This window comes from Argopecten irradians, chromosome 1 (assembly GCF_041381155.1).
Source record: "Argopecten irradians isolate NY chromosome 1, Ai_NY, whole genome shotgun sequence".
In the NCBI taxonomy this organism is placed as follows: Eukaryota; Metazoa; Mollusca; class Bivalvia; order Pectinida; family Pectinidae; genus Argopecten; species Argopecten irradians.
Genome location: NC_091134.1, coordinates 30,776,088 through 30,788,011, shown reverse-complemented (window position 1 = coordinate 30,788,011; position 11,924 = coordinate 30,776,088). Strand labels below are relative to the sequence as shown.

General features: G+C 37.6%; 1 long non-coding RNA gene across 1 annotated transcript; it reads left to right on the top strand.

Annotated features, from left to right (window-relative positions):
- Nucleotides 1–598: 598 nt before the first annotated feature.
- LOC138310283 (uncharacterized) lies at nt 599–2,362 on the top strand. The gene is made up of 2 exons (XR_011206390.1): nt 599–660; nt 2,005–2,362. It is a non-coding gene; the product is annotated as an uncharacterized lncRNA (long non-coding RNA).
- The last annotated feature ends 9,562 nt before the right edge of the window (nt 2,363–11,924 follow it).

Genomic DNA, 11,924 nt, shown 5'->3' with positions numbered 1-11,924 from the left:
ACCCAATGTCAACCCTGATCATGCTAGGATGTTTTGTGTCGTCTGGGTAGGTCTCAGACCCAGCGTGAAGCTTGAACATGTTGGGACGTTTTGTGTCGTTTTAGTATGGCTCCGATATAGTTTGAAATGACAGTAATGTTTTCGTTTCGTCTGGGTATGTTTCACCCATAGCGTGAACTAGCTAGGATGTTTTGTGTCGATTCGGTATGTTGCTGATTTAGCATGAAGCTATATAGGACATTTTCGTGTCATGACTGGGTAGGTTTCTGATTTAGTACAGCGCAGTTTGGACGATTATCCTATTGTAGCATTACCCACTCATGACATAAAGTAAGTTATGATCAGAAGTGTAATTGATAACTACACAGTTGTTAGGAGAGTTAATGTAATAACGCACATATCTATACGATACCTAGTGATGTAACTCGACGAGTGTATAAACACTTTCCTAGACCCACTGCCTCCGTTTCCGCGACTCGGCGACCTTGAGGGGTTCATAAGGCTTAGCTCGAGATGTCACCCCGTCACATAAACCACATACTCAGTCCCTATGACGTCATGACAAACGACAAAACACATCTGTCGCTATATACACGTTAAATAATCGTATGCACTATGGAGGTGTACACGCATATGCACATGCTTTAGATCCTCCTGTCAGTGAGTGTAATTTTGTTATTTTTGCACTCAATTGAAAGTATTTTTAACGGTTAAACTAGCTCTATTGAGTGACATTTAGCGTGCTAGAATTATCACACAATTTGTAATTTTTATTGTTCTTTTGTAATGTTATTTGGAGACCATGCGTTATGATTTGCATCAAAACGCTCTATTTTGAGATAGTTCTTCTTTTTTTACAAAGTTATTGCATATGGTATTTATTTTTACCTCATTAGTTATTGTTCAAAACATACAGAAAATGCGCATTATGATTTCGTGATGTTTTGTAGCATTTGATTAACGAGAGTTGGTTAACATCATAATTACGAAACATCGACTTGTTCAACTTTTAATGTTGTAGATTTCCAATAAACATTTTCCGATTGTAGACTACGCTCGTGATTCTATAAGTACAATTTCATTTTATATAAGGCGCAGTATAAAACGTTTCAAGTGTTCAAGACGATTTTATACTATGACACGCGTAAAGAGAATAAGTAATTCGTTTTTTGGTCATAAACCTAGAACAAACAATATTAAACAGCTCAGAAATTGCAATAAACTGGTACAGCAACGAAATGTGAATATACATGTTCCATTTAAATAAAAGCACGCAACCTGCTTTTCTGAATCGACAATGCTGGTTCTGATGCAAAACTTGGAGTCTAAGGGAGCAAACATGTATTCAAAAGAAAATGTTCACCGTGCACGAAATCTTGAAAGAATATGGTAGATTTATGTAAAATGCATTTGTTCCTCTAGCCTCTTCACTCACGTAAAGACACAGCCTTGAGTTGTGTAATCAAACTGCAAGGATAGCAACAGACATCTTTTGTATTTTCTATATGGTTACCATGGAAACAACATTTTTTTCTGTTTTAAAGTTAATGTCTGTAACGATTTTCAAGCGTTGGTGTTGGAGCTATTGGGGTTTAGTGAAGAAACATAGCATCTTATTTCCGCAAACTCTCTGTTTGGAATGATAAGTCGTGATGAAAACGCTGGGTGTCATATCGCGGCTAAGTTGTGTGGAGGGCCAATGGCGCCGGTTTCACACCTTCAATTATTCGGTACTAGGTGGTAATGTCGTTCATCAAAAGTAATGCTCGTTTTTTTACCCAACAGATTGTAATTCTGAAGAATTTCCTGTTCAGCTAAACGAATGAGTAATTACGGTATTCAAGGAAATGGCTTCAATTGCATTTCAGATTTAAAACTAATTACTGCAAATTCAAACGATGGACATGCAGCGTAGCAGACGACTACCATTTGATAATTTGATACAATGCTTTCTTTGCAATGTTTTGAATTTGTAATACAAAATGTAACATTATTTTTCACCAGACGGAACCAGCTAGGGATTTATATTTGTACCAAAGATCGATGCTAAGGAATTGCTAGTGGAGATTTGTGGCTTGAGCGTGCTCTCGCGCTACTCCAGTGACGCAACACCAGTTGTCTAGACGTAACTTGGAGTGGGGATGAACTCAGCCTAGATCGATACCACATTCCCAGGCCCGAAACTAGGCCACCGCGCCGATACTCCGACCTGTAGGCTTCGAAATGGGCCATGCAGCCGTGTCAACAAGACCAGATCTTAAGTGCTATACGCTGAGCATTGCGACATCGAATTATTACCAGACTGTCATGGGTCAACGGTATTGACGAACATTGCGTAAAGTAAAGGTTATACGCCATATCACACTCTGTTCATGTGTATTAGTTTTCTGCATGTGTATATATTTTACGTGTAGGCGGACTAGTGGGCGTGAAGTCAGCTGACTTAGGTAAATAGAGGCTATTTTATTGGCTGATAAACGAGCGTCTCAAGGAAAATTGTTAATGAATACACAGGCCGGTTGTACGCTAAGTCCATATATGGCTATACGTATATTTCTAATTATTAATGGAGGCCTTGCGATACAATATTGTACATTACTGACCAATAGGTCAATGTGTATATTGAAGTTCATACCTGGAACATGATATGCGGTCTAAAATAACTTGTCAAAAATTGATGGTATTAAAATATGTGACCAGATGTGTTTCGCATAACAACAGCGGTAAGAATACACGATGTTGTTTTGACTGATAAAAGTTCAATCCACTGTTTGTTATACACAGGCAGAATCTATCTTTGTCCAAGAAAATGTCGATACACTTTGGGATTAGATCGACCAGTGACGTCATCCTTTCAGTTGAAGGTCATCTTCGGCGCATTCGAAAGTAAACATGTTGTTTACTGTTATTGCACGTTAGCCAAAACATTTTTATTTTGGCTCTAATGCATGATACAATTAATACGTATAAATGATGAACTCTGCCCACCAACCCAAATAATATCCATGTTATATTCAAGAAGTTTAAATTATGAGCAAATGGTATCAAATAAATACTATAAAGTTTATGAATAATTATGTGTTGTCATAGCAGCAAACAAACAATCTTTATCAAATATGCGCATAGTGAAACAGCTGTACTTCCGGTTGATAACGATCGAACACCTTCTCAAAAACAAAAAATATTGCTGAAAATTTCATGATAAACAGTTTCTGAGAGCGTTGACATATATATCATTAGTATGTACGCTGTATGAGACTTGGGTTACATTGTTGTAGCAGTTGAAGGCTATTTAAATTATCTTTTTTGACACTACAAACATAAAAACAACACAGAAACACAAGGAAAACTGACCGTTTTATAATAAGACGTTTCATAAGTACAATGTTATGTTTTATTATGTACCGCCCTATTGTATATATGACAATAGATCTTGGGTCTTGTAATTATTTGATGTTTTAGGTTTATACGGAAATAGTTCTAGCTTATAGAAATAAGCAATGTGTGGTTAATTATCAGTGTGGATGTATTTTTTTCACCAATGGATACCAAGTCTAGGTAGACCACAATCTCAATATATAAAGTACGTGGTTTCATCAAACATGTCTGATCGTGAAACACGGCATTAGTGATAACCTTCCCACGCTAGGGACTTGAGTTTGTGGTTTTTATTGTCCAATATTTTTACCTGTAAATTTTCACCTGTGTTTGCCTTCCTCCTCCACCCTTTCAGCCATTTATCTATAGATCACACATAATGTACAAAAAGAAAGAACATATAGAATTTCGATGTCTTCGTGGAAGGATTTTATTTTGAAATCTTATCTCATTGATTTGTTCTCAGAATTAGACCCAACAACACACCCTACCTATTTACCTACCTGTATTACCTCATTCCCAGATATAGATGTTCGAGGTTATCTTCGGTATTTCAGGCACGTTAAGCCTGCTGATATCTGTTGATCCTGGTACATGTAGGTATCATTATCATATATATCATATATTATACATAGTGTCTATGTACAGGCTATGACACAGCATTCCGAACATATTGAAAACGTGTTGCGTAAAATACGGTATTGGACTTAAGACTGGGTTTCTTTATACACAATGCATGTTAGTACCACTGTCTGAAAACATTGAAGACAGGCTCTCGTACTGTTCAAATTGTCATTTGGATGTTTTACTTTAAACGTTATTTGTAAAATTAGAATAACATAAAAAAAAACAACGAAATGTGTGGCTTTCAATAAAAGGGAGATGGCTACAGCAAAGGGAGAAAACTTAATATAAACCGAAAGGAGATAATAATAGTTGAATCAACCAGACGCTTGCTTTTGTAAGATAATCACAGCTAATTATAAGGTTCTTCATATACCAGACTGAAGATACTCAAAGACAAAATTATCCGCCATTTAGATTAAAGGCCCACTACCTTCCCGAAACGGCTTTTAATTTTTAAAAAGGGAAAGCAAAACGAGATCGATATTTTTGTATAGTCGCTAAAGTCATTAACTTACCGTTAATACTACACGTGTCATCATATTCTCAACAATTTGATTAAAATAAATAAAATGTTAATTTTCATAACGCGGGTCGTCTTATGTTTCCCGCCGTCGTCCTAAATACCGCGCGGTAGTTGACTGTCACTGCGCCAGACGGCACAACAGCGAAGCAACTCTCCACTGTTATCAAACTTTACGCAGGAAATATTGCATATGTTTGGTGTCGCAACCTCATCTTAGGCCATTGGTATATATTTTCTGATGTTATGAATGTTTTTAAGAAACCTTTATGTTTTCCTCCGGAAAGGTAGTGGGCCTTTAAAGAAAACCATTTGCAAGCTTATAAAGGATGCGGCTTCTGCAAAAATCCAAAACTAATACAAATATAGAACGGATTGGCAAAGGTTGCAATGTATATGGAAGGAAAAATTACCACACCACGGTCACACATTTTCGATACTCCATGGGTTACTAATATTGACGTTATATCCACCCCTAGACTATCTCATAGTAAAACTGTAGGTAGAATTGTATAACGGTACACAGTGTTTGGCTGTGTCAGCCTGTGTGGCCTTGAAGTTGGGCGTCACTCTGTAGTCTTCGAAGGAAGTCTTTGAAGGCATGTAATTGGTCAGATTTTTCCCCTTAATTGCCTTCAGTTTTACTCTAAGGTAGTCCAGGGATTCATATAACGTCAGTAATAGTAACCACTGGAGTACCGAGGATGATACTATTAAAATCTAAAATGTTTCATTGGATAAGTATGTATATTGAATCAATCCGTGAACGGCCGTGTGTAATGCACCACCAATACCTACAGCGACGTCGGTTATAAATCCAAATAAGTGAAATTCATTTTTACCTGTCGTTTAGCCGACAGTAATCAACTTATGAGATATTGTTGCGTGTTTAGCCCATCTGACGGTTGGTTTCACTGGAATATTAACAACAATCATATAGTGTTGATTTCTCTTGGGAACGAAATCTAATAGAACAGGTGCACTACGAATAGAAAATGTAAATATGTTAATTAAATTATGGACCAAGGTGCTGTAAAATAAGAATGTCAAGGTGAACACCAGGCATGCGAAACTAAAGGAAATGTGAAAAGTGGATGTAACGGTGAAAGGGGTGGGGTACCAAGGGGTAGGGTGTCAATAGGGAAAAGGGGTATTATGACAATATGGGGTATTATGAGATAAATTTAACGTATGACGATCAGAAATTATGTATGGAAGTCACGTGAACAGGATTGTGACAGTGATTTTTTTCTACCGCGTTGGACGTGGAAGAAAGCCAAAGAACTATAGGAAAACCACCGACCTTCGATCAGGATTAGGCAAATAATCTCAACTGGAGTGAAAAAAAGCGATGCCATCATAACAAAACCAGACAAGAACGGGTAATACGATAAACCATCGTTAATCAAACGATTTCCTAGTGTATTCTCAAATTTGTTTTGTTATGATCTTTGCGACATGTTTCGTGAGAAGACGCGACTTTCTAACATAGAGTATTATTAAAATGTATAATATTTCACCGACGGGCGTCCTAATAGCCGTATTGCGTCGCTGGGAAGTGAAGCCTAGGGTAATTGGATCTTCCATTTAAGATATAATCAATAAAAATGATGACATCACTTCCACCAATCAATGGCCGCCATCTTTGTCTCGCAGCGCCACCTGCTGGTACGGACTTGATCATGTCGTTTGTTAGTGATATATACTCATTCCAAGGCGTAGATAGTAAATAAAGTGGTATCCGGATATTTAAATTGTGTTCGTTTCGTTTGTTAGTATATTCTTTATCAGGGTTATTGTTTTGTTTGCTTTTATGCAGCGTCTGGAATAATAAACAGGAACGATTGCAGAAGACTTGCTTGTCGAGTTTTTGCTGTAAATAATGTCCTTCAACGAATGCAACCTCTCACATTGCCATAAACGCATTCTTCAAGATCTTTGAAGCTAACGACTATTTCAGTAAATCAAGGAAAGATGTACACGTTCATTGTATTACATAACGATTTACGACACCAGGTAGAAAAGCTAGAGTAAATTCCCCAAATCTGGAGTGTCATTTTAAAGGCTTTAGCTTTTGTGGCTAAAACACAGACCAAACACTTTGATTGCTGATCAGGCTAGACCTCTTGTTTTATAAATCCCGACCAATGACCTTTGTTCAATATCAACATAGATTACAAAATGTTAAAAGATCTCCATATTTCTTATCTCCTTGTCAAGTCTTAAAAATAATTTTATTAGATAGGGAAAGTTAGCAAATCCTAAACCTGCATATGCATGTTGGAATTTTTCAGCAGATCATTAGCAATAGTCCGCTAAACCTGCCTATATTATTAGGCTTTTTTTTTTTTTAATTTTCCCTAATATATTAGGCCAAAAAAAAAATTAAAAAAAAATTAAAAAAGCCTAATAATATAGGCAGTTTTAGCGGACTACATTAGCAAATGAGAGTTATCCATCGCTACAATTCAATGAACTCCTTCAGCAGTTTCAACAACTAATGATATCCGAGCGATTTGTGATTGACTGCTATTGTCTGTCCGGACTCCCTGGGGTCTCGTTCCGTGGTTACGGTTTAGATGAACCCTGCAATAATTTGGGTGTCATTTGTAAATCCATAACGTGGAGATGTATTGCTCGCTGGCGATAACAACCTGTCTATTGTATAGAAGTGTGTCTCTTGTTTAGCCCCTAAGGACTCAACTCCATCTCAATCAACAATCCCTGTCATTTCCAATAATTCAATAGTGCATTTTTTCACGGCAACAAATATAGTTAACAACGACAAAAGCAGTAGAGGTCAACTCTTGTTGCAGCAAAATATGTACCAATCTTGACCGGTCTTTAATCAGACGTCGTATTTACTCGATTACAAGAACTTGAATACCATAATTTGTCCTTCAATGAAGAATGCATGTTCATTGTTCAAGCCTTTCAACTACATTCAGATGGAGACTTTTGTAACTGCCATTTTTTCAATTGATCGTCTATAAATGAATGTAATCATATTTACGCTTCTTTCTTTTTGGAAGAATAACTTTCTCCAACGTCACAATAAGTTTATTTACCTTTATACTGGCAATAAATATATTAATAACACGTTAAGATGAAAAATAAATGGTAAGAAGGAATCCTCTTTTTTCAATCAGCAGTCGCATTTTTTTCAGTCCTACTTATCAGAAAGCCATATTTTTCTCCCCAGAGTAATAAAAGTCGGTGCTGTCTTTGGTGCGCGTGGTGGTTGCGTACTAATGGTGGTAGGCGTGTGTTTTAACCGTAGCAACAGCGGGTTTTTAACGACTAATCGGGTTAAAAAAATGGCAGCCCAATATTCTATTAGTCAATCGAACGCACACAAGCAGTGTCACGTGGTATTACTTCGCGGTGCAATTGATATGTTATCTGTTCAAATGCATGCAATCATATCGATATAAAATAAATTGATTTTTTTCCTCAAACGGGATACTTGATCGTTAAATTATTAACCCTTTTACGAAATGAAATTGCCAGCAATTTTCCGCAATTAGCGTGAGAACGCGTCCAGCGGAGACGATAAAGTTACAGGTTCATATAATAATAAGCTGTTCATATTTAGGTCACGCCAGTAAAACATAAACATCATGTGTGTCATGGACATCTTTACATGTCAAGGCAAGATAATCCATTGCAATCCTTACTAGCCTTGACAGAATCCGCCGTTTTACCGTGTTTACTACTGCTGCAATCTGGTGGCAAAAATATTCACTACAGCCCCGTTACTTGTCGATGACGTATATTCTGACCAATCCGAGCGCTCGTTTCTTTCTTGCAGGTCGTTAACTTTAGCGCTACTTTCGCTTTCAGACAGCCAACACTGTTGATTTGTAACCGGCGCTCTGATTGTGCTGTCGATGCTCACCGCAGCCAATCAGCGCGCAGGTTTTCAAGGCACCAGAAAAGCGGGTCAAGAGGCCAAGGGATCATCGACGTGTGTCGGTATCGCTTGGTAGGCGAAGGTGGTAATGGATAGAACTGTCATTGCACCCCGACCAGGAATCGCGGAAGGGAGTTAACTCTAGATTCGCGTCAGGCCATTCCTTTCGTTCGTCCGTCTTTCCGTCCATCTCGCATACATGCAATTCCGTTATTAATTATGTAAATATGGGTCTAACTTGGTGAAACGGTGTGTCACGTACCAAAACCAGGTCACTGTGCCTTTTATTTTGACCGTTGACCTATATTTAAGAAAACCAAACTATTCCGGACTCTGCGTTATAAGGCGCTGGAACTTGCTGTGCCAATGTGTGACAATTGTAGACCAAGTGTGACTTTCGACCTTCGTGTAAGGAAAATAATCTGATTGGTCGAGGGGAACCCAATCTCCTGGTGCATATACGGTAGGCGACTTTAATCGACCAGACTTGTAGTTTGCTTTGTTGCTTTGCTTTTATTTCTGTTATCTGTGCATTTTTACTATTGACTATACCATTAAAAATAGCTCCTCTTCAAACCGCTGTAACAGTTTCAGAATAAATTTCTAAAACCACTTTTCTCAAATATAAAAAACCGCAAACGACTTGAAGGTTGCAATTTCGGATCGTTTCTATGACGGCGTACACTGGGGTGTAATCTAACTGAAGTCATTTCGTTTCTATAGTAAACTGTATCCATAAATCTATGTGATAATTCGCACTTTAGAAACCATGTGCATTCGGGGATTCGGTTAAATGACAAAGTTTTCTCCAGATGTTATATGTGTCCGGGGACCTAATATCAACCTGCAGAAATAAGCTGGCCCGGAACATCTATATCGGGGCGAGAGAACAGGCATGTAACTTCTGTATTTATTGCATCTGAAAGGTTTCGTGTTCTGGACATGTCCCTCTTAGTACCAATGGTTAGGCTAACGTTGTTGTATATATGACTTACAGTCTTGTGGTGGTTTGATGCCTTCTCATAATCACGGTCTTTATTATTATCCTCGACAGCTACTTTTGCTCGTTTAGAACCATACGACAGACCCACACCGCAAGTTTACATAGAAATGAAGACTATATAAATCAATCTTGGAATGCCACGTTTCACCAGAAAATCAAGAGGGCTTTAAACACCCGAAACTCACAGTGTCTCTACTTACAAATTATTCTTTTTTACTGCATACCATTAGTTGCGCCAAGAAGTTAGAAATTCGACATGAAATAAGAAATTCTTCTAAACATCTTAATTTATAAATGACCTGAAATCATGCAGACGAAGCTAAGACTGCCTTAATCATTCCTTAGAGGCGCGTTGTCATAAATCTTACGTCAACAAGGACAGAGACAAATCGACATGGAAATTGAATGAGAAGGGAGATTTTAGACCCATAGGAAAATCCAAATTTGGACCAGCTTTCTGCTAATTGATACAAATCAAATTAAGATGCAATAAACGAGATCACATGACCATTTCTATTGAATTTAGAGATTTATTTTGTGAAATAGGTGTGAGATCATTCAATCGCTTCCCGTTACTAACAAGGGTGGAGGGAAGGCGTACAGTAGATGATTCAGATGGGTAAGATAAAATGACGTTTATTTGAAGGAGACGGCCATTTCTGTTTTAAAGGCGACAATTCGTGGGACGTGGATCAATAAAATAAGATATTCTGTAACTCATTAGAACCTACTATCGATCGAGCATATTCTACATCACTGCGTCGAGGACTCACAAATTAAGACATATCACAATTATCCAGTCTGCTCGATTACACACCAAAAACAGCTGTAAAATTACGTAGAAGACAAAGGTCTCAGGCTTATGTGAAAACATTGGTTGTGGGAACACAACGATGGTAATCGAGAAAAAATGCACATAGAAACGAAATCGAATGTGAAATAATTCGTTGTTGAGTTTTGTTGCAGACGACATGCTGCTATGAAGATTTCCGAATTCCCTGACGTGTCTTGGAAGACGTTGATAATGGATTTTTACAAAACGCCGGCTGTGCATCTAACTCTGACATGTACAATTCTTTAATTATTTCAAATGAGTTTTATAGGAATTTGTCGTGCGGCAGTGGTTCTACCCTGACTAGTCGTCTGTTGATGGTCTCGGTGCGACATTGACGCTTTCCATTAAAATGTGCAATCAAAACTGATGTTATTGTAGCGCTTTGTGTTCGATCTTAATGATGAAATATGTTTAGTGAGTCCTGGGGGACCTCTCCCATCCAGACGCACCGTATGACACCAACATTATGGTACTAGAGGCATTCAGTCGTATCGTATTAATATAGATACAGCTGTACATCTAAAGCTATTGACGCACCGATGATCTTACACTAATAATCCCATAAAAGTTGGCACTTTTTGTATAACAATTAACTTAAGTGTGTTTTGTGTTGCGTATTATCATCAGATGTAATTTCTATTGTTCAATGTTTCATGTGCAACTTCTGATCTCCCTGAGTACATACTCGGCAGACACACAGATCGCCAATACATAAGATGAAGGAAGAAACGCCATCTAAGTGGCGCCGTTTTTGCTAAAACACATTCTTTCAGGAGTACTTCCGGTTTTGTGTGACGTCATCATTCATCAGCACTAGTTGCGCCACCTATACAAATATGTTTGATGCTGTACTTCCTGAACCATGTGCACTACGAAATGCTGTTTATACCGATGTGAAAATCAATATTGTTCCATTCATTGATCAATACACAGGCAAAAGGTGTGATGATAGGATCATAGTACAAACAAAAAACACCGTCATCCATCCGTAGTGTAAATTAATGACTAATTCGGTGTCATCAAGGTCATGTAGTTTCAAGTCATAGACTGAGATCACAGAGTCTGAGTGGTTAAGGTGTCCCATTTTTTCCAAATATCTCACTACCTATGCATGGGTCGTGGTTTCGGAAAACTACTTTGGGCAGTTGTACATTTTTCACTTACTCGAAGTTAATTTTATCTCAATAATGATCTTTTCATATGTATAATGTTTTACATCCGCTATAAGAAAAAAAATGTATAATCTATGACACCGGTCTTTGATCATCGCGTGTTAATAAATGTCCTTTAAAGCAAATGATCAGAATCTCAATACTTCAATAACCAGGAATACCTATTGTATGGACATGATTATGACACTGCGATTTTATTAATCAGTCTGAAAAATCAAACGAGCATCATATCCTTGTCATCACAATGACATCGCAATTTAACCTATCGTAGAGTTGAGTTTAATAAACATTGGTCTTAATCATTGGTTGTCTCAGTATCAATCGAGATGGACAACAGTTACTTGCTTCATCAAGAAACGTAACTTCACCAAAATTAGAAAAAGTGATTAAAAAATATAGAAGGCTTTGAAAGGTACTAAGTCACCTTCTATACCTAGTAACATGTCCTACAGGTCGATATATGCTAATGACAAATA